A 22858-nucleotide genomic window follows, 5' to 3' on the forward strand; every position below is an offset into this window, starting at 1 on the left:
GGGCCAGCAGCAATTCCTGGGATGTGGCATCTCCGTGTAAGAGCCCGTGGTGGCTCCCGTGAGTGGCAGGGGGACTCTCACGCCTCACACGCCAGCCTGGCCCTTCTGCAGAGGCAGCGGGGCCGTCACTTATCTTGCCCCCGCTGTGAACTGCACGTCTCTGTTCACTCTTATATCCTCTGTACCGTGCACAGTGCTTGGCACAGGTAATGTGCTCAGTGCGTGCTGAACAAGTGCGTGAGTTGCCAACGAATTCACTCTCTCACTGACAGGCTTCTGACCCTGTCGTTGCTGCCTCTTGATTTATAGGCCCTCCATTCTGCATGTGTCTTGATTTTGCCCTCCACGCCGCACCGGGCAGTGTCTGCAGACCTTCTTGATGGTGACGAATGGGCAGAGGTGGTGATTACAGCACCGAGGGAGCCCAGCCCAGGGGTCTGCCCAGTACCCTGGCAGGCACAGGCCACTTCCTCACCACCAAGAATTCCTTGGCGCAGCGTCACGGTACCCCTGGTGTCCAGAAACCCTGGGACAGACTAATTGTCAGATGGAACCTGATACAGGGTTCAGTGGCTTGTGTTCCATTGTGAACCAGCGACCAAATAGGTTCTTTTACTCCTAGGTAACCATGACGTCCATCAAACTTTAGAGATGATGCTTTAGAACTTGCCAGGTGCAGTCTATTCTTTTTACACCCGGGGGTGAATGTGGAGAATTGATCTAAATGCTCTATCCCTGTTCCACCTCGCTTCCCTCTCTATCTCTACACATGGAAATGGGTCTCCACTTGTGTCCTCGGTTGCTTCTTCATATTTACAGCAAAACGGATTCCGCTTCCTTTTCATTTGTGAGGCCCCCTGACGTCAGACCTAGAAACAGCTCTCACCCTGGCAGGTTTTCTCTGAGCGGGGTGGACTGGCTGTATTTGAGGACCATGAATTAGGTGACGGGGCCCAGCAGTGTTGAATAGCGCCACCAAGGCGAGTAGCAACATGGCGCCAGGCCCTTGGCCTTCATTGCTCAGTCTGAGTCCCTAAACCAACTCATTTCTTCAGGATAATTTGTTTGCTTGCAGCTGTGGAGGTCCACAGCCTTGCCCCCTTTGTCTAGTGGAAGTGGTCGAGAAAAAGCAGGCTGGGGTCACACCTTGCAGCAGCTGGAGGGAGAACCAGGTGTTGTTAACACAGCTTATAGGCGGCTCATCGCCAACTGATCCAATTTGTGTGTCTCTGTGAACAAGGGACACCTAACAAACAGCTTTGTTCCAAATAGAGAAAATCTTACAAGAGTTAGCCATTCAAATAAAGGAACCAAAAGGATGTGGGACTTATTTTCGCTGAGTGCCAAACAAAACATAACTGCATTGTGGTTTGTAGATGACAAGTACTGATTCGGGCAGGGAACCAGTTCCTGTTGAGAATGGTAATGGGGTGATTGCTGGGTGTACTTAACCACAGCTTGTGAGGTGAGGGCTTACTCCATGGGTTATTCACCTTGGTATAAAGTCACCCTCCTGGACTTCCTGCAGCTTCTTCTCTCTGATCTCTAAACCATCTCCCAGTTGGTACAGCAAGTTCAGTCATTAGCCAAATCATTCACAGAACGTGAATGATTAAAACGTGGAGGGCGTTGCCTGCTGCTGAGTCCAAGTTGATGAGAAGATGGGTAGTTAACTATCTGGAGTTAGTTACCCAGCTGACACTGAAATACTCTGTATGCAGCCTCGTGGGTTACCTGCGTATAGGCATGAGTAGGTAGGCAGATAAGCATTGATAAGAGTCGGCTTTACATTTCTTTCCCGTTCTGGTTCTTCTGAACTGCCCTGAAGTTGATGAATGCTTTTCCCATGCATTAAAACCTTATCCGCTAACAAAGTCAAACGGTGCACTGCCCACGTTGTGGCTACTTCTTGCAGTCCCTGTTCTTCTGGACATATCTTACTTAAAAATGTCGCAGTCCAGACTGAGTCCTGCCATGCCTATGTTCATTACCTCAAACAAAGAAATAAGATGATCTCCAGTGGCCAGCGTAGATCAGTGTGGGGTGACCATGGGTGATGTGGTCATTAAACCTCTGAAGGCTGCACCCTTGGGTGAGATTTTATCATGCCTACCTGCTTCAGTTGCTCTGATTTGTATAAGGAAGCTCTCATCCAACATCATGGAAGAGGCAGAAAGAATTCAGTCTCGGGAAGTCTCCTGGTAGGGTTTATTCTCATGTTTTGGAAGTGAACTAAAGCCCTCTGTTTCTCAGACAGAGCAGGAAGAACTAGGCAAACCTGAAATGATGGTGGCAGATGACCTGAGAAGAGCTGGGTCTGCACCAACATTGGTACGTGAGGTATTTGATTAGCCATCGGAACACCAAAGCTTTGGAAGCTTCTCTGTCTTAGCTAACGAAAGTTTACCTTTACTATGTCGACCAGATACCAGCACAGCTCGTGAAAAAGAATAGAAGCAGTTTTACACCTTGTAGCAGTTTTGAGAAATAAGAGAGAGCCAAATATGTGAATGTGTTGAAGGGCATATACACTGGGGACACAGCCAGGACATAGTAGGGTCATTTCCAGATGCCTGGCCATGCGCCCTCTCCACGTGGTCATCTATCTGGTTGGTGGACCAATTTCCTGGTCTCTGCATCATTCCATTTCCTTTGGTTGGGTCAGTTAATCCTGTGTGTTAAGATTAATCCCCCTCTGTGGGACCATTGTGGTACCCGGTATCCAGTCCCCAGGTACCAGTCTAACCCTGGTTTTGCAAAATAATGCAAAAACCAGATGTCCCTTGCCTTTTCTGATTCTGGTAGCCAGATCCATGCTCTATGAAGCTCACTATCCTGTCTGAACCCCCAAACTCCCAGGAGCTGGAAACCTCCCAGAGCTGGCTTTGAGGAGGAGCCATGTAGTAAAGCATTTTCCAAGTGTCTGGGGCCTTGGTGAGGTCTCTGAAAGGTGGATTGATGGAGCTCACATCCCTTTGGCTTTGAGTGTGTTTTCTTGGCAAGATCTTGGAGGTGCTGCTGCGCAGGGCTTGGAGGCACCGCCGTCTGCTTCCAGAGCTGCTAGAGGGCTCTTGCCTGTCTCCTGTCCAGGGCATCTCCTCTTCTGGTTTGCGCTGTATCTGGACCCAGGAGACACCAGAGCCTCTCCATCAGGTCGTATCACATGGTGCAGTGGTGCCCCAGACCTCGAAAGCACCGTACCGCCTTGGCCTCTACCACATCTCTGTCAGATTAAAAGTGTTACTCCTCTTTTACGTAAGAAGAGACGTGGAGGCGGAAGTTTCAAAACCCTGAGTGGGTTGCATACCTACTAAGAGGTGGAGTCTGAATGCACCCTCAAGATCAAGCCATTCCAGAGCCTGTGTTTCTAACCCGATGCTAATCTGCCGTCCTTCTGGATAACATCTGGTGACTTTTCTTGTACACCTGGCTGCCTCTCTTCTTGTCGCTGGACGCGCCTGCTCTTTGTTGCGTTGGGGTTTTGAGCAGCTCCCCTTTGCCAAGTGGGCTGGAGGGGTGGCGTTTCTGTCTTCCAATCTAGTGTTACCTCTCCTACCCCTAAGCATCACCCCATGCCTGGCTGGGTCCTGAGAAATGAAGCAATAATCTCTATTTCAACACCCAGAGGAGAACAGGGTTCCAAAGTCCATTTTGATCCAGATTTTCACTCAGCTAGGTCTTTTGTGGGCCCTCCAAGATAAGTCCCTATTTTTGTCTTTTTCTAACTCTGTACTATCCTTGTCCCATGTGTGGAGGCCCCTGTTTAAGCCATTTTTCTTATTTCCTGTAAATGACTTCTTAAGATTCAAACACGTTAGGCAGAGTTTTCCAGTTTCATGAGGGTTTCATTCAAGGTGATGAGATGCCTGCTCTCAATACTGCAGGGTTATGCGAGTTGTATTATCACAGAAGGTAAATAAAGACTCCCCCCCCCCATTAAGCAACATTGTGTGTTGTCATGGTGGAGTGTTTGTTACATTAGGAAAGTTCCAGCAGTCCCTTTGTAAGTGAGGGTTTAGAACTCCAAACACATTTTCTCAGATAAATTACGTTACAAATCCTAGAAAAATTCCTAGGATAGCACATCAAAAACAACAAAACAAAACAAAACAAAAACAAACAAAAAGAAACAACTAAATACAGTTCCTATCGTGTCTCAGTGGTTAACGAATCTGACTAGTGTCCATGAGGATGCAGGTTTGATCCTTGGCCTTGCTCCGTGGGTTAAGGATCCGGCGTTACCGTGAGCTGTGGCATAGGCCGTAGACGTGGCTCAGATCCTGCGTTGCTGTGGCTGTGGTGCAGGCCGGCAGTTGTAGCTCTGATTCGACCCCTAGCCTGGTAACATCCATGTGCCACTGGTGCAGCCCTAAAAAGACAAAAGACCAAAACAAACAAACAAACCTAAATCCTTATGTAGTGGTGCTAATGGTATAGGAAGAATTTGTTTCATCCAGTTCCATTGGCTAAACGGTGTTCTACATATGAGCATTATTTTGAATAAATGGTACCTGCACTTGAAGTGAAAAATATATTTTAAACCGCTTTGGATATGATACTGTCCTCTAAAACATGTTAAATTCTTCCATCCCGTCTTAATCAGGCTGTTCTGAATGTGTTATGTACTCTGGCCCCCACATTTAGAGATACAAAAAAAAAAAAAAAGGTGGCATTGTGCCACTTGAAAGAAAGTGGTACTTCATCTCTTTGTCGAAGCTCTTTGAATGTGTTCTCACACTGAAATGAAGATATGCTCGTCTGCCCATGAAAAAGTTGTCAGACACTGTATTCTAGGGACTCACAAGGAAGAGAACCATGAAAACCATGATTCTTCCTTCTCAAAGGAGTCATTGTAAATGCCTTTGGTGAATAAGGACTGTTTCAATGTAATGCTATAGTTCAACCACATCCCGCCTTGGAGCTTGGTGGAATCATCCTTATTAGCATGGTGATATATCAACATGTTCATCTGAGTAAGTTTTGAGAAGGAGTTTGCTCTACTCTGATCTCAAAAGATGTCAAAATGCCAAATAGGGAATTTGGTTGCATTGGCTAAGTTAATGCCCCTTCGCACCTCCCTGCTCCCCCAAGCTTGTTTGTTTTAAGAATATTTATATATTTATTTATTTAGTCTTTTGTCCTTTTGGGGCTGCATCCATGGCATATGGAGGTTCCCAGGCTAGGGGTCCAATCAGAGCTGTAGCCGCTGGCGTACGCCAGAGCCATTGCAACACCAGATCTGAGCCGCGTCTGTGACCTACACTGCAGCTCATGGCAATGCTGGATCTTTAACCCATGGAGTGAGGCCAAGGATCAAACCCGAAACCTCATGGTTCGTAGGATTCGTTTCCGCTGTGCCACGGCAGGAACTCCTGTTTTAAGAACATTTAAATTGCTGGAGTTCCCGTCGTGGTGCAGTGGTTAACGAATCCGACTAGGAAGCATGAGATTGTGGGTTCGATCCCTGGCCTTGCTCTATGGGTTAAGGATCCGGCGTTGCCGTGAGCTGTGGTGTAGGTTGCAGACGCGGCTCGGATCCCGCGTTGCTGTGGCTCTGGCATAGGCTGGTGACTACAGCTCCAATTTGACCCCTAGCCTGGGAACCTCCATATGCCACGGGAAGCGGCCCTTGAAAAGGCAAAAAAAAAAAAAAAAAAAAAAAAAGAACATTTAAATTGCTTTGTCGTTAGTCATTTCCAACTCTGTATTCTCGCGTGATCAGACCAGGTGAATTTTCAGATGATGTAAATTTATTTCACCACCCACCTCTGATCATGTACTGTCTTCAGGTAGAGCTTTCCCGTAGAAATTATCTCACAGTTACTGTGAGCACAGCCATGGGACTGGTATGATGACCCATAACCAAAAAGCCTTACTGGTGACTTCTACAGCTGTCCGTTTTTTTGTTTTGTTTTGCAGCATATGGAAGTTCCCAGGCTAGGGGTCGTATTGGAGCTGCAGCTTCTGGCCGACACCACAGCCACAGCAAGGGCAGGATCTGAGCCGTGTTTGTGACCTACACCGCAGCTCTTGGAAATGCTGGATTCCTAACCCACTGAGCAGGGCCAGGGATTGAACCCTCATCCTCATGGATGCTAGTCGGGCTTGCAACCCAATGAGCCGTACTGGGAACTCCCAGTTTTACTCTTTTTTAACATCAGCATTCCCCCCCCCCCATACTGGACTGGGAGCTAGACATTAGATCTGAGAAGACAGAAAAAGAAAAAAGTGCTTCAGAAGGGTTCTTGGGGAGGGGATTTGCTGGAGCCACACTCAGTGATACAGTGTGTAAAAAACTTTCTACTTTGTTAAGTGTCCGAATGCCCTCAGTGGAGAAGAACAGAAACACTCCTAGGTTGGCTTGTCTGCCTGCTGTAGCACTCCAGCCCATGGCCACCTCTGTTTTGAATTCCGTGCCTGTGTCACTCTCAGTCTGCAGAGGCGCACAACAGAATCTTCCACATAAACAGGTGCGTGTTCATGGGGTCTGAATGAGCAACTCAAATGTCAGTTTTTCTCTTGGAACACTGAGGCATACATAAATACTAGATGCTCGTTTTGAGATTTCTTTTATTCTCCAAGGCCATTGGCATGAAGTATCTTTTCTCATCCCTTCACTTTCAATCTATATGTGTCCTTTGCCCTGAGGGGAGCCTCTTGTAGACAGCAGATTGTAGGTTCTTGCTTTTTCATCCAATCTGCCACTCTCTGTCTTTTGATTGGAGCATTCAGTCCCTTGATGTTTAAGGTAATTATTAGTAAGTATGTATTTATTGCCATTTTAAACCTTGTTTTCCAGTTGATGCTATGTTTCTCCTTTGTTCCTTTCTTTTTTTGGTTGGGTGATTTCCATTTATTTTATGCTTGTGTGCTCTTCTTTTTAGTTTTTGTGAATGTGGTGGTTGCCAAGGTGAGGAAGGAGTGGGAGGGACTGGGAGTCTGGGGTTAAGAGATGCAAACTAAGCATTTGGAGTGGATGAGCAATGAAATCCTGCTGTATAGCCCTGGGAACTGTATCTAGTCACTTTTGATGGAACATGATGGAGGAGAATGTGAGAAAAAGAATGTATATGTATGTGTGTGACTGGGTCCCTTCGCTGTTCAGTAGAAAATTGACAGAACACTGTAAACCAGCTATAATGGAAAAAATAAAAATCATTGAAAAATAAAATTACCATAAAAAGATTTATTTTATTAAATTGTGTATTTTGCTTTTTTTTTTTTAATAATGAGAAATGTTATCTTCAGTGTGCTTTTTGGTTGAAGTCATCGTAATGAATAGTGGTGACAAACAGAGGCAACAGCGTCCCTGCTGTGAAATATTGGTCAAGTCAGATCAGCACCTCTGAGGAAAGAATTTCCCATCTTAAAAAATGGAACTCAGGGAGTTCCTGCCACAGCACAGTGGGTTAGGAATCAGACGATAGCGGCTTGGGTCACTACGGAGGCGCAGGTTCTATCCTGGACCAACGCAGTGGGTTCAAAGGGTCCAGCATTGCCGCAGCTGCAGCATAGGCTACTGTACAGCTGGGATTCAGTCCCTGGCCTGGGAACTTCCAAATGCGTTGGGTGTGGCCAGTATGTTTGGCATATCTTTCTCTGCTGAGATGGTAGAAGGATGAAGTGGCAGACATATGCAAATGCATTTTGGAAAAGAAAGCTAATAAAATAAATTTTAAAATATTTTATAGTTATATCTATTTTTGCTGGCCTGCTACAGACTAAAGATGGTAAGTTTAAATGCACATGTGGAAAAATCATAAGCAGTGAGTTAAAAAATTCTTTGTTAAATGGAATACTACTCAGCCATAAAAATGAAATAATGCCATTTGCAGCAACATGGATGGACCTAGAAATTATCATACTAAACCAAGTAAGTCAGACAAAGAAAGACAAATACCATATGATATCATATGATTGTATGTGGAATCTAAAATATGACACAAAAGGCGTTCTCCTATAGAGCAGTGGATTAAGAATCTGGCTTTGGGAGTTCCCGTCGTGGCGCAGTGGTTAACGAATCCAACTAGGAACCATGAGGTCGCGGGTTCGGTCCCTGCCCTTGCTCAGTGGGTTAACGATCCGGCGTTGCTGTGAGCTGTGGTGTAGGTTGCAGACACGGCTCGGATCCCGCGTTGCTGTGGCTCTGGCGCAGGCCGGTGGCTACAGCTCCGATTGGACCCCTAGCCTGGGAACCTCCATATGCCGCGGGAGTGGCCCAAGAAATAGCAACAACAACAACAACAACAACAAAAAAAAAAAGACAAAAAAAAAAAAAAAAAAGAATCTGGCTTTGTCATTGCACCAGCTTGAGTCACTGCTGTGGAGCAGGTTTGATCCCTGGATGGGCACTTCCACATGCCTTGGGCATGACCAAAAAAGAATATGACATACATGTCCTTATCTATGAGACAGAAACAGACTTACAGACATGGAGAACAGACTTACAGTTGCCAAGGGGGAGGAGTTTAAGGGAGGGATGGGTTGGGAGTTTGGGATTAGCAGATGCAAACTATTACATGTAGAATGAATAAACAACAAGGTCCTGCTCTTTAGCACAGGGAACTATATTCAATATCCGGTGATAAACCATAATGGAAAAGATTGCGTGTATGTATATATATGTGTGTGTGTGTATATATATATGTATAACTGGGTCACTTTACTATACAGCAGAGATTGGCACAGCATTGTAGATCAACAATAAAAATTCCATGGAATTCCCATCGTGGCGCAGGGAAAACGAATCTGCCTAGGAGGCATGAGGTTGTGGGTTTGATCCCTGGTCTTGCTCAGTGGGTTAAGGATCCGGCGTTGCCATGAGCTGTGGTGTAGGTCACAGACGCGGCTCGGATCCCGCGTGGCTGTGGATGTGGCTGTGGCTGTGGTGTAGGCCAGCAGCTGTAGCTCCAATTGGACCCCTAGCCTGGGAACTTCCATATGCTGCAGGTGCAGCCCTAAAAAGATGAAAGACAAAAAAAAAAAAAAAAAAAAAAAAAAAGAGAGAGAGAGAGAAAGAGAAAGAATTCGAAAGGTTGGGAGCAGTAAGGCATTGGTAATGTGGCTGGGATGGTGAGGGCATGAGGACAGATAATTGCGCTGGGGATTCAGAGGGGAAGATGGCTGAGGCAGGGGAACAGCAAAGGCTCTCCTGGGAAAGTGGGTTTGACCTTGGCCTTGAGGAGTGGGTCGGGTTGTGTACACAGGGGAGGGTGGCGGCCCTCTGCAGAAGGGGAGGTCCTGAGCAGAGCCAGGCTGGCACGTGCACCGCCTGCCGACGGCTTCTCCCACTAGCACAGGTGGCAGGTGTGTCCCCACGATCTGACGATCTGGACCTGAGTGGGGACGTGCGCTCACAGGATGCCAGTGACTGGTCCCCAGCCCCTCCTCTACAGGCATGTGTGATTTAATTCCCACCCAGACCCTGAGATTCCATTTACCCTCTGCTCTTGACAAATTTGGATTAATGGATTCAGAGGCATCTCGTCTCTCCCCAAATCTGCACCATTTCCGCAGCATTGCTCTAGTTACAGGGCTTCCTTGGGGGCACATGGTGGCTTCCACGTCCGTCTTGACCTAGAACTTGGTCTTCTGCCTCGCGTCCTGGCACCTCTGTGTCGCATTCCCTCGAGGTCTTCTCACTTGGCTCAGAATTTTCACAGATCTGAGTCTGACTTTAGAAAACAGTCGTCTTGCGGAGCGTTGGCTCAGAGAAGTGGACACATGAGAAAGAGGGAGAGAAGGAATGTACCCACATCGGGGTGTTAGTGCCTCCCCACTGGGAGAATTGGTATTTTAACACCTCATCTTCTGACCCTGAAGCCCTTTCCTATTCTGTGGTTTTGATTTATTTTGAATCAACCACATTGTGTTTCTTTATTTGGAATCTTAACGTGTGCACGTTCTCCTTGCAAAGATCGAGAAGCTGTCAGATACACTGCAGAAACCAGGAGAAATGGATAAAGATAGACCAGAGTCACTTTGCATGTAGCAGCAGAACTAGTCTACGGTACATGGTAGGATCGGCTGACCAGAACATCCAGAGGGGGTTCCGAGGGGCTGAGGATGTAAGAGTAGGACCTGCAGTAAGAGAGTGACCGATGCAGACTCAGCAGTTCCCTGCTTGTGTCAAGCTTAATTTGTAGTTACATTGTACCATCGCTTCTCGGCCTTTTGGCTAAGATCAAGTGTAGTTACATTGTACCAGAGTATACTTATTCTGATGTCCAAAAAGCTTGATTTTCCACAAACTTCAATCATGCCCTTTTTCTTTACATGTGATTTTTTTTTAAGGCACATCATCCTGTGATTTTTAGGGGTAGTAGGGTTGGTGAAAATTCTGTTTCTTTTTTTACATTAAAAAAATTGTAACTGATTTACAGTGTCGTGCCAGCTTCTGCAGTACAGCCAGGTGACCCCATCATACATATACATACATTCCCTTTCTTACGTAATCTTCCATCCTGGTCTCTCCCAAGAGACTGGATGGAGTTCCCTGTGCTGGACAGTAGGACCTCATTGCTTATGCATGCTAAGTATCATAGTTTGCATCTTCCTTTGTCATTTAAGAACTGACTCTTCAGAAATCCTTCAATTCCCCATCTGTCTCTTCTGGGGATTCTTAAATTTTTGCCCCACATTTTTCCGACCATCATTTGTGTTGCTATGTAAATCTCAAATTCTTCTTCGGAACCTGCCCTTTTGGAAAATCACAGTCGTGTCTGAGATTCTAGGATATTACAAAATAGGACCCAATTTAATAACTTCATCTTTTTTTTTCACTTTTCAAAGTTGGTTTGGGCTCTCCCCATCATTCCTTGTCTTGCCAGCATTTACCAGGAGTGAAAATACATATTTGGATTGTTGATGCTTGATAAAAACAGATTATTTAAATATAAACCTGAAGCTCTGAAAGAAGAAGATGTGTTTGGAAGTTGAATAGATGGGTTTCAATTTCTTAATGATCCTGAAATGTAAGCGTTTCATTCCTTTCTCATCTTATTCCAGGCTGCCTAAGACTCTGTGAACCCTTAAGAGAGCAGGCACGTATGTGCATGTCGGCAGGGAGGTTTTAAACAGTGGCCAGTGCTCGGCTTCCTGACTGAGGATATGATTACTGTACCCAAATCTGAGTTTCCCTCAAGGTCAAGAGTTGGGAACATTTTCATCTACCATTTTTTTCTGAATTAGGGGTCCTGGCATGTACCATTTCCTTTTTGGGCTCCGTTTACTTTTAAGATGTTATTATTCAGCGTGTTTTGGTTCAACAACTTTGAATTGACCAAAAGATTGAAATTGTGTTCATTGAGACGCTGACCGAAAACCACTTGTAACCTGTGAATGGAATTTAATTTGGTCCAGAACTTTCATGCTGCCTTAGCCCAGGATCTTAAATTCTCTTAATCCGACATGACGTAGCGTGTTTTCTTTGTTTTATTTTATTTGTTTTATTTATACGTCAACATCCTTTTTACAATAACGTAAGACAGGAAGCAGTGTTCTAGTACATCATGCTAAAGCTGCCTTTTTCGTTTTGTACAAGGACTTTCTCTTCATGGACGCCTGTTTTACACTGATAGAAAGTCCAGGTCGTTTTGCTTTGTGTGTTCAGCCATGGTTATTCTGCAGATAGTTGTGGTTGTGACGTTCTCATGAGAGGAGGGCAGCTCAGCCAACTTGGCCCATCTCCCCAAGTTTCTATCCGTGGCATCAAGGCGACGTGGGACTCCCAAGTGGAGCAAACCTTTGAGAAGAAATTAGCTATGTTGAAGCAGATGATATTTGTGCCAAGGAGAAGGAACAAGTTTTTACTATTAAAATTCTAAAAAATATTAAAGCTGTCCTATCTTTTCCTCTCTGTGCACTTATTAAAGAAAAGAAAATACTCTGAAAAGTTAACTGTTCACTGATACCTTGAGGTTTTTTTCAATTTGATTTCAAGGAAGAGGTCAAAAGAAAATTACCTGACATTATTTTTTGGTTTTTGTTGTCTTTTGAAGGCTGAACCCACCACATATGGAGGTTCCCAGGCTAGCGGTCCAGTCAGAGCTGCAGCTGCTGGCCTACATCCCAGCCACAGCAACACAGGATCGGAGCCGCGTCTGCAACCTACACCACAGCTCACGGTGACACTGGATCCTCAACCCACTGAGCAAGGGCAGGGATCAAACCTGCATCCTCATGGCTCCTAGTCAGGATTGTGACCGGCTGAGCCATGAAGGGAACTCCATACTTGGCATTGTTTATATGCTTTCACCGCACAAAGTATAGTCCTAATCCCTATGACAATCGTAAACCTGTATCTTCATTGCATCAAGTTAATTTTCCTACACGTGATACTTACATAAAAACACTTAAGAACGCGTTTACAGTTTCCTTTTAAAATCTGATACTTCAGAGGTTGACCTGTCAGTGTTGCAACATGTAAATAATTACGGGAGTATCCGAGTTATTCTTGGTTTTCTTTCATTCACATTGTCTTTTGGGGTCACTTGTACTGCCGGGGGTTAGTCTTTTGGGGTCACTTGTACTACCAGGGCTTAGCAGTGGCAGCCCTTTGCTGAATTCAGTCTCCTGTCTCTCTCTCTCTCTCTTTTTTTGTCTTTTTGCCATTTCTAGGGCCGCTCCCACAGCATATGGAGGTTCCCAGGCTAGGGGTCCAATTGGAGCTGTAGCTACTGGCCTTCACCAGAGCCACAGCAACGCTGGATCCGAGCCGCATCCGAGACCTACAGCACAGCTTACAGCGATGCCGGATCCTTAACCCAGTGAGTGAGGCCAGGGATCGAACCCGTGTCCTCATGGCTCCTAGTCGGACTCGTTAACCACTGCGCCACGACGGGAACTCCTAGTCTCCTGTCTTTCTCACTGACGCTCCTCCCAGGTCCTTCAGTTTTATGTTATCTTTATGTGCTTTATGCTGCAGTGGCAGCGTTAACAGCTGCGCATGCAGCCTGCAGAGACACACCTTGTTACTGCCCCACCCTTTCCTGAAGATGGCTCCAGGTCTCTGGTATATTTCGATTTACATCCCTCTATAGGGCTGATAGGACACGCAGGAAGTGTGTGAGAAAAGTGCAGCTGATTTCTTAAGTTCAGGACTCCGCAGATGGGGGTGCTGTAACTTTGTTTTGAGCTGTGCTAACGACAGTACAGAAAGTGTATTCATGGTTGGCTGAGAAGACCAAACTGAAGACATTTTTACGCCGTATGTATCAATGTCCATTTCACAGAGATCTGGTTTTAGGCAGTGACAGCATTGTCGTATGTAGGGCTAAAGACTTTTTAAATCATTTTATTGCAGCTAAAGGTTTATGATACTGCCTATATCGATGTGCCAGCCAAAAACCATTGTATTTAAAATCAAATTTGAAAGATACGAGTAGATCTTAGACACAATCTCCTTTTTTAAAGAAAGAAAAGCATGCTAGAGAAGTTAAATATTTTCCCTCATAATCACACTGTGATTAAATAATGGAACAGACTCTTCCCATTTCTTTCCTTCTGAACCAACCTGAACATATTCTTGGAAGAAATAGAAAAGCAGTTCAAAATTGATCCAAAGGTTGTCGAATCCAATTTGAGGTCTACTGACACATTTTTGGTATTTGTCTGTATTTTTGCTGTATTGTTTCTGATTCTTTTTTGTCTTCATTTTGAGGGTGATCTAAAAATTAATGAGCCAAGTCCTGAGTTGTTAAGGTGTTAACTTTACTCACTAGGGGTCTCAGGGCAGCAGGTTTGCCTGTGTTTACAGCTGCCTTGGCACCCACTGGTGCCCTCTGCTCATCTCCAGTAGTGAGAGGAGAGAGATGGGCTATGTACCCAGATAATGTGTTTATCCTGGTGAAAACTAAAAGACCTCAGTGTAGGTTGTTTGGGTGAATTTGTTCTTCCAGAAAGAGAGAGGCATGCTGGCTGGTGAGTCTGCAGTTAAGCCCGTCACTCTGCAGTTGGCTGTGCCAGGTTCAGCTCACTCACACATGGTGGCCATTTCCACATTAGGTTCTCTCTCTCTTTTTTTAATGATTTTTCTTTTTTCCATTATAGTCGGTTTATAGTGTTCTGTCAGTTTTCTACTGTAAAGTGATCCAGTCACACATATACACACATATACATTCTTTTTCTCACATTATCCTCCATCATGTTCCATCACAAGTGACTCGATATAGTTCCCAGTGCTGTACAGCAGGATCTCATTGCTTATCAGTTCCAGCCTCCCAGTCCATCCCACTCCCTCCCCCCAGCTCCTTGGCAACCACAAGTCTGTTCTCTAAGTCCGTATATTTCTTTTCTGTGGAGACGCTCATTTGTGCCATCTGTTAGATTCCAGGTATGTGATATCATATGGTATTTATCTTTCTCTTTCTGATTTACTTCATTCAGTATGAGAGTCTCTAGTTCCATTCATGTTGCTGCGAATGGCATTCTTTTGTTCTTTTTGATGGCTGAGTAGTATTCCATTGGGTATATGTACCACATCTTCTTAAACCATTCATCTGTCAGTGGACATTTAGGTTGTTTCTACGTCTTGGCTATTGTGAATAGCGCTGCAATGAACACATGAACTTTTCAAGGAAAGTTTTGTCTGGATATATTCCCAGAGTGGGATTGCTATGACAGTTTATATTTAGTTTTCTGAGGTACCTCCACACTGTTTTCGATAGTGGTTGAACCACTTCACATTTCCCCTGACATTGCAGGAGGGTTGCCTTGCCTCCACATCCTCTCCAGCATTTATTTGTTGACTTGTTAATAATGACAGCCATTCTGAGTGGTGTGAGGTGGTACCTCGTAGTTTTGATTTGCACTTCCCTGATAATTAGCGATGTTGAGCATTTTTTCATGTGCCTGTTGGCCATCTATATATCTTCTTTGGAGAAATGTCTATGCAGGTCTTTTGCCCATTTTTCACTTGGGTTGTTGTTTTTTTGTTTTTGTTTTTGTTTTTTTTTTTTGCTGTTGAGTTGTGTAGGTTGTTTGCATATTTGAGAGATTAAGCCCTTGTCAGTTGCATCGTTTGAAACTATTTTTCTCCCATTCCGTAGGTTGTCTTTTTGGGGGGTTTTGTGTATGTGTGTGTGTGTGTGTGGTTTCCTTTGCTGTGCAAAAGCTTGTCAGTTTGCTTCGGTCCTATTAGTATATTTTTGCTTTTATTTCTGTTGCTTTGGGAGACTGACCTAAGAAAACATTTGTAAGGTTGATGTCAGAGAATGTTTTGCTTATGTTCTCTTCTAGGAGTTTGATGGCGTCTTGTGTTATGTTTAAGTCTTTCACAATTAGGTTGTAAGCATCCATTCCGTTTCAGCGATGCCCAAGTTTCAATCACATTAAATAAACAAGAGTTCGGACTTTATTGATGTTGTGGTTTTGTTTGCTTTACTTTGTGAATTGGGTTTGGTTTTATTGTTGTGTAATGCTCATGATCAAGGAGTTTGTAATTAATTTGCATATCTTTACATAATATGACGTTGCTCCTTTTCGCTGATGCTGGTGATGGAGAACTTTATTGTTTTCACAGTGTTTTTTTTTTTTTTCTTTATTAAGACTTTTAAAAGAGCAGTTTTAGGTTCACCCCAAAGTTGGGGGGATGATATAGAGATTTCTCATATGCATACCCCCCATCCCCACCATGTACCTGCACAGCCTCCCTACCATCAGATGGTGCACTTGTTACAACCGATGAGCTTATGTTCACATGTCATCATCTTCCAGGGTCCATGGTTCACATAAGGTTCACCCTTAGGGTTGTCTGTTCTGTGGGTTTAAACAAATGTGCAATGGCATGTTTCTATCATGTATGAAATACAAAGTATTTTCACTGCCCCCAAAATCCCCTCTGTCCTGCCATCCTTTCTCATCCCCAACGCTCATCAACCACTGAGCTTTTTACTATTTCCATGGACTTGCCTGTTCCAAAATGTTACAGGTGGAATCACGCTGGATGTAGCCTTTTCAGACTGGCGTCTTTCACTTAGTGATATGTGCGGAAGGTGCCTCTTTGTCTTTTTGGGGCTGTTCCTCTTTGTTCCTTTCTTATTTACACTGGATAAAAGTCCATTGTTCTGATGTATCATAGTTTATTTATACCTTCACCCACTGAAGGTTGTTTGGGTGAATTTGTTCTTCCAGAAAGAGAGAGGCATACTGGGTGGTGAGTCTGCAGTTAAGCCTGTCACTCTGCAGTTGGCTGTGCCAGGTTCAGCTCACTCACACATGGTGGCCATTTCCACATTAGGTTCTCTCTTTTTTTTTAATGATTTTTTTAATTTACATTTTTTAAAACCTGAAGTCACATGCATAAGTCAAGACGGGCCACTTTAACCATTTTTAAAGCGTACATTCCGTAGCATTTATTCACATTGCATGCAGCCACCCCCACCCTCCACCTCCAGAGCTCTTTCATCTTGCAGAACTGGACCTCTGTCCCCAGTAGTCCCTAGTTCCCATCCTCTTCTCTCTTCAGCCCTGGGACCACCATTCTCTCTTCTGTCTCGTGCATTAGGCTACTCTAGGGACCCCACATGAGCACAATCATACTCTTTTCATCCTTTTCGTTGTTGTTTGCTTTTTTTAGGGCCGTGCCCACAGCGTATGGAAGTTCCCAGGCTAGGGATTGAATAGGGGCTGTAGCCGCCAGCCTACACCACAGCCACAGCCACATGGGAATTGAAGCACATCTGCGACCTACACCACAGCTCACGGCAACACTGGATCCTTAACCCTCTGAGCAAGGGATCGAACCAGCTTCCTCATGGATACTCGTTGGCTTCGTTTCTGCTGCGCCACAATGGGAACTCTCACCTGCCATCCTTTTGTGACTGGCTTATTGCACATTGCCCGGCTTTCCTTTTGGAGAGGGTCTGTGCCGTGTGCAAGTGCGAGAATGTCTGTAGCCTCTGGAGCGTTTTCACCTGGCTCCTCTCCACTGCCTTTTGTCAGACACCCACAGGGAGATGTGATTGCCGGAGACAGAGGTTTGCACTGGGGCCGGCAGAGCTGCATCTTATTTGCACAGTGATCTGTGGGGAGACAGTGGGCGAGACTGCTTCCCCTGCTGTTTTATTAATTTACCGTGAGAGGTGTGGCTGCTGAAACATAACCACAGTTGGGGAAGGCTAGCCCAAGGTCATATTTCACATCCTGTGGTCCACTGCTGAGCGCCTTTGCTGGGTCAGTCCCGGCCAGGCTTGGCACCTGACTGTTGGTTGCAGGCAGACTGTCTACTCCTGCTGCCAGAGCTGGGCGGGCTCCCTCATGCTGAGCCCGGGCTCATTAGGGAATCCAGGCCACTGTATTGCTGAGGGACGTGGTGCTGACTCAGAGGGGGAGTGCTTCTGGTGGGCATCCTTTCCGGGATGTTCCAGGCATGCTGACCCTTTATCACAGGTGATCATGGCAAGAGCCATGCAGCAGTGATGGTTTACATGCTCTGGAAGAACGGATCCATGAGCACAGAGGCAAGCTCTTCTCCTTAGATTACACAAGGCTGATCTCCATGGGACTTTTGAAGGCTGGAACCTTCTGGGGCTCTGGCCACAGATGCTCGTGAACAGAGACGTAATAGCCAGGCAGGAGGGAACGAGTTGCCTCTGTGAAGACTGACGTTTCCAGTTTCTGGACTGTGGGGCACTTGATGATGTGAGGCTAACAGCGAAGTGGTTATAACAAAGAGGTAGCACAGGACGATAGACCACAGACAGGTGTGCGCCTCTCTCCCACCTGGAGTGTGAAGGCAGCTCTCTCTCCGAATGGTCACCCAAGGCCCCAGGAGACCCATACCATCATCATGTGGCTCCCAGGGCCCTTCTAGGTGTCACATCATTTAGCCAGCAGGAAGGGAGAGGGAGAGAGGCTGGCAGAACCACCCCTACGGCCCGAGGAGTTTAATGCAGCAGTTCTGTTCACATCCCACTTCTGAGAACCAGGTTCAGACCACATCTGTACCTGGAGATGAGGAAGAAAGTGTAGTGTGGCCCTAACCATAGAACCACCACAACAAAAATAAATAAAAGGAGAAAATCGGGGACACAGCCAGAAGAAGTCAGCTAAAGTCCAACCTTGGATGCATCTAAATACATACACAGTGCTTACTTTCCATCCGTAGAAACCTCTGGGTGCCATTCTCAGGGGAGATACCCCTTCTCCCATGCAGGGAGAGCATTTGGCTCAAAATACTCAGTCTCGAGAGAGGTATGGTTTTCTCCTTCTGGTCCATGTGAGACACCTCATCACCACTTTTTGATTTAAAAAGGAAACGGGCTCCCCTTTGTTCATGGCAGCACTATTCACAATAGCCAAGACATGGAAACAACCCACATGTCCATCAACAGATGAATGAATTAAAAACAGGTGGTATATATACCTAGTGGAGTACTACTCAGCCATAAAAAGAAGAAAAGAGATACTGTTTGCAGCGACATGGATGGAACTAGAGACTGTCATACTAAGTCAGTCAGAAAGAGAAAGACAAATACCATATGGTATCATTTGTATCTGGAATCTAATAAATGCCACAAAGGAAGTTTTCTACAGAGAAGAAATAAACTCATGGACCTGGAGAACAGACTTGTGGTTGCCAAGGGGGAGGGGGAAGGAGTGGGATGGATGGGAAGTTTGGGGTTTGTACTATTGCCTTTGGAGTGGATAAGCCATGAGATCCTGTTGTTTCGCACGGGAAACTGTATCTAGTCACTTGTGATGGAGCACGATGGAGAATAATGTGAGAAAAAGAATATGTATATAAGTATGACTGGGTCACTTTGCTGTACAGCAGGAATTGACAGAATACTATAAATCAACTATAATAGAAAAACTAAAAACCTAAAAAAAAAAAAGGAGACTGTCTTTACACAATGAAAAACCAGCATAAAACTAGAAAAAATAAAAAAGTTAAAGTAAACGTCCAGTGCCCTGCCCTCTTCCCTATGAAATGTCGGGGCACTGACAGGGTACCTCTGAATGTCTTCCTTCAGAAGAGGGGAGAGTGAGGAGCGGATGTAATTCAGAGAGGGACCCATCCTCAACTCCTCCTTGACTGCAGTGCTTCTGTGGTGGCTTAGCTGTTGGGGTGTCTGGGTGGCACAGACGTGTTCGCTATGCCCTTGGCTGCATATGATGTGGATGGCGGGCCACAGCACACCCTGCTTGGGTTACTCTAGACCACTAGACACTCTTCTTATATCCATAGGCGAGCTTTTTTTGGGGGGGGGGGGCTGTGCCCATGGCATCTAGAACTTCCTGGGCCAGGGGCCAAACCTGTGCCACAGCAGTGACCCAAAGCTGCCACAGTGACAATGCCGGATCCTTTACCCCTTGCACCACCAGAGACCTCCCTGTATGAGAGCTTTTGAAGGGATACCGTTGTAGGCCAGGCTTGTAGTTCCATTAAGTGTATAGATCTGTTTTATCTACTACCCAGGAGGTTCATGTGTCTGTGTGCATTCCCAGAGCTCTTTTCTGCAAAAGGGTCTCTAGTCTGCTTTATATATTTGACTTCTTAGTTTAACCCAAGCCTTTCTCTCTCGTCTTAACTCGGCCTACCAAGGGACCATCTAATATATTAGATGACATCCTGAATCAGCTCACTGCCTTAGAGCTTGATCTCTGTTTTGTTTTTGCCTGAAATGACTACATGTAGCCTCTGAGAAGGGCTTCACTCCACATTCATAACTCCTGTTGATGGAGGACAGACACAATCTTCCTTTTCTTAATGACTCCAATTTCTGACTGCCCCCCCCTCCATTTTCTTACATCTCTGCTGGCCAATTGCCTGATTAGTGCCTGAGTTAATTTCCTTTATTGTAATGCCTTAGTAAAAGCCATTAGGGACAGCAAACACAAGAACTTTTCTGGCTTTTATTTCATGCATGTCCTGTGAAAATCACACACGCCACCTTTTCATGTACCATACGTGACATGCTGACCAAATATTTTCAAGGTTTGTTCAAGGTCCTCAGCTTTCTACTCTAAAATAGGAGTTTCCTTGCTCCGGAAACAATAAGCCCATGCTGTGGTTGTTATTGTTGTTGTTATCTAGAGCTGTACTTGCTGTACCAGTTTCTATGTGGGAGAGTTTTATTAACTTGTCTTAGAGTCACACGCTACATACTCAGTAGACACTCTGGAATCAAAGCATTTTTTTTTTAATTTAAATTTTAACTTTTTAAAAAATTGTTATTTCCCCAATACAATTTTTTTTTCTACTGTACAGCATGGTGACCTAGTTACACATAAATATATACATTCTTTTTTCTTACATTATCATGCTCCATCACAGACATAGTTCTCAGTGCTACACAGCAGGATTTCATTGCTTATCCATTCCAAAGGCAATAGTTTGCATCTATTAACCCCAAGCTCCCAGTCCATCCCACTCCCTCCCCCCTCCCCCTTGGCAACCACAAGTCTCTTCTCCGAGTCCATGATTTTCTTTTCTGTGGAAAGGTTCCTTTGTGCCATATACTAGATTCCAGATATAAGTGATATCATATGGTATTTGTCTTTCTCTTTCTGACTGACTTCACTCAGGATGAGAGTCTCTAGTTCCATCCATGTTGCCGCAAATGGCATTATTTCCTTCTTTTTTATGTCTGAGTAGTATTCCGTTGTGTATATATACCACATCTTCCTAATCCAATCATCTATCAATGGACATTTGGGTTGATTCCATGTCTTGGCTATTGTGAACAGTGCTGCAATGAACATGCGGGTGCATGTGTCTCTTTTAAGTAGAGTTTTGTCCGGATAGATGCCCAAGAGTGGGATTGTGGGGTCATGTGGAAGTTCTATGTGTAGCTTTCTAAGGTATCTCCAAACTGTTCTCCATAGTGGCTGTACCAGTTTACATTCCCACCAACAGTGCAGGAGGGTTCCCTTTTCTCCACAGCCCCTCCAGCACTTGCTATTTGTGGATTTATGAATGATGGCCATTCTGACTGATGTGAGGTGGTATCTCATGGTCGTTTTGATTTGCATTTCTCTTAAAATCAGCGATGTTGAGCATTTTTTCATGTGTTTGTTGGCCATCTGTATATCTTCCTTGGAGAAATGTCTATTCAGGTCTTTTGCACATTTTTCCATTGGGTTATTGGGTTTTTTTGCTGTTGAGCTGTATCAATTGTTTGTATATTTTAGAGATTAGGCCCTTGTCAGTTGCATCATTTGAAACTATTTTCTCCCATTCTGTAAGTTATCTTTTTGTTTTCTTTTTGGGTTCCTTTGCTGTGCAAAAGCTTTTCAGTTTGATGAGGTCCCATGGGTTTATTTTTGCTTTTATTTCTGTTGCTTTGGGAGACTGACCTGAGAAAACATTTATAAGGATGATGTCAGAGAGTGTTTTGCCTGGTTCTCTTCTAGGAGTTTGATGGTGTCTTGTCTTATATTTAAGTCTTTCAGCCATTTTGAGATTATTTTTGTGCATGGTGTGAGGGTGTGTTCTAGTTTCATTGCTTTGCATGCAGCTGTCCAGGTTTCCCAGCAATACTTGCTGAAAAGACTGTCTTTTTCCCATTTTATGTTCTTGCCTCCTTTATCGAAGATTAATTGACCATAGGTGTCTGGATTTTTTTCCGAGTCCTCTATTCTGTTCCATTGGCCTGTCTGTCTGTTTTGGTACCAGTATCATACTGTCTTGATGACTGTGGCTTTGTAATATTGCCTGAAGTCTGGGAGAGTTATGCCTCCTGCTTGGTTTTTGTTCCTCAGGATTGCTTTGGCATTTCTGGGTCTTTTGTGGTTCCATATAAATTTTTGGATTGTTTGTTCTCATGCTGTGGAAAATGTCATGGGTACAAAGCATTTTAAAGAAAGTTAGTATATGGTGGTGGACTCGTTGTTGAAAAAAGTTGAGGAAACTCTTGCTGAGCCCATCAAATACTGTTGGGTCCCATCAAATGCTGTTGACCTTTAGCAAGTAGCTGGATCCATTTGTATTTGAAATATCCCGCCAGGGCTGCTTTTAAAGTTCGTTGACACACCCAGTGCTTTTGGCCAAAGAATCAGGGGCCACTGGTAAAGCAGAAATGGAGTGGAAGGTATAGGGATCACGTTCCGATGGTCAGCCACAGCGCTCCCCCAGGTGTTAACCCTGTAAAATGATGCCCAGGTTGGCGTGATCTTGCACTGAGGCATGGTCTCGTTGATGGATAAAGCCACGGGCACAATTTCTCAGTATCAGGTAACATATCTCTATCATTTCTTTGTAGAAATACCCTGTTGCCAATCCTCGGTACTGAGATTCTTGGATTACTTTGGGGAAAGTGGGTAGTTCCTCTCTGCAGGCCTGTGGGGAGAAGCGCCCTGGGTGAGTTTCAGATTCATTCAGTCTTTTCTGTGGAGGAGGCCGTGAGAGACTTTTCACTTCTGGCTTTTGAAATAGAACGTTACAGTGGTTTCCAATGTGAATTTAAAATCATTCAAAAGATGAGTCATGAAAGGAATTTATCATCATCCTTACTTTGTGGGAACGGGCATTATCCAAAAACAGGCAAATATTTTCTAAATGAAAAATCCGTCTCTTCCGAGTTATTCCAAAGGCAATAATTTATTTATGCTATAAAAAATGGTACTGCTTTTCTTCTTTTTTTTTATTTAAGTTCTAATTTGGGGCTGACATTTACTTTTTCTTTTTGATGTCTGAAGTTCCTGAGCATTGACCACAATAGCCCTTTCGGTGGTCCTGGTGGCAGCCGTCCAGCCAGTTCTGCTGTCGTCTTTCTCGTGTGTTCCCAGCTGACACTACGGTATGAATTTATGGGTTGTTTAGTTTGTTTTGGACACGAGTTTATAGCAACAGAAGCACAAGCTTATTCTTAAGTATGAATGGGGGTGGATTTTCCAACCTATCTTGACATTTCAA

General features: G+C 44.7%; 1 long non-coding RNA gene and 1 other non-coding gene across 39 annotated transcripts in view; both read left to right on the forward strand.

Moving 5' to 3' along the window:
- Positions 1-22858, forward strand: part of LOC146394456 (uncharacterized) — a 541612-nt gene that overhangs the window by 133049 nt on the left and 385705 nt on the right. For 11 of the 38 annotated variants that reach the window (XR_014835052.1, XR_014835047.1, XR_014835056.1 and 8 more), the window contains one exon: positions 22642-22742. The exons of the other annotated variants lie outside the window; for them this stretch is intronic. This is a non-coding gene — a long non-coding RNA (uncharacterized LOC146394456). The remainder of the gene's footprint in view (positions 1-22641; positions 22743-22858) is intronic. 38 annotated transcript variants of the gene reach the window in all.
- LOC146394457 (U2 spliceosomal RNA) lies at positions 10158-10341 on the forward strand. Its single transcript, XR_014835926.1, has one exon. It is a non-coding gene; the product is annotated as a U2 spliceosomal RNA (small nuclear RNA).

The sequence above is a fragment of the Sus scrofa genome, chromosome X (genome assembly GCF_054392235.1).
Source record: "Sus scrofa isolate SSC_HxYL_T2T_F1_AM1 chromosome X, Sscrofa_HxYL_maternal_Yorkshire_Landrace_v2.0, whole genome shotgun sequence".
NCBI classification, from domain to species: Eukaryota; Metazoa; Chordata; class Mammalia; order Artiodactyla; family Suidae; genus Sus; species Sus scrofa.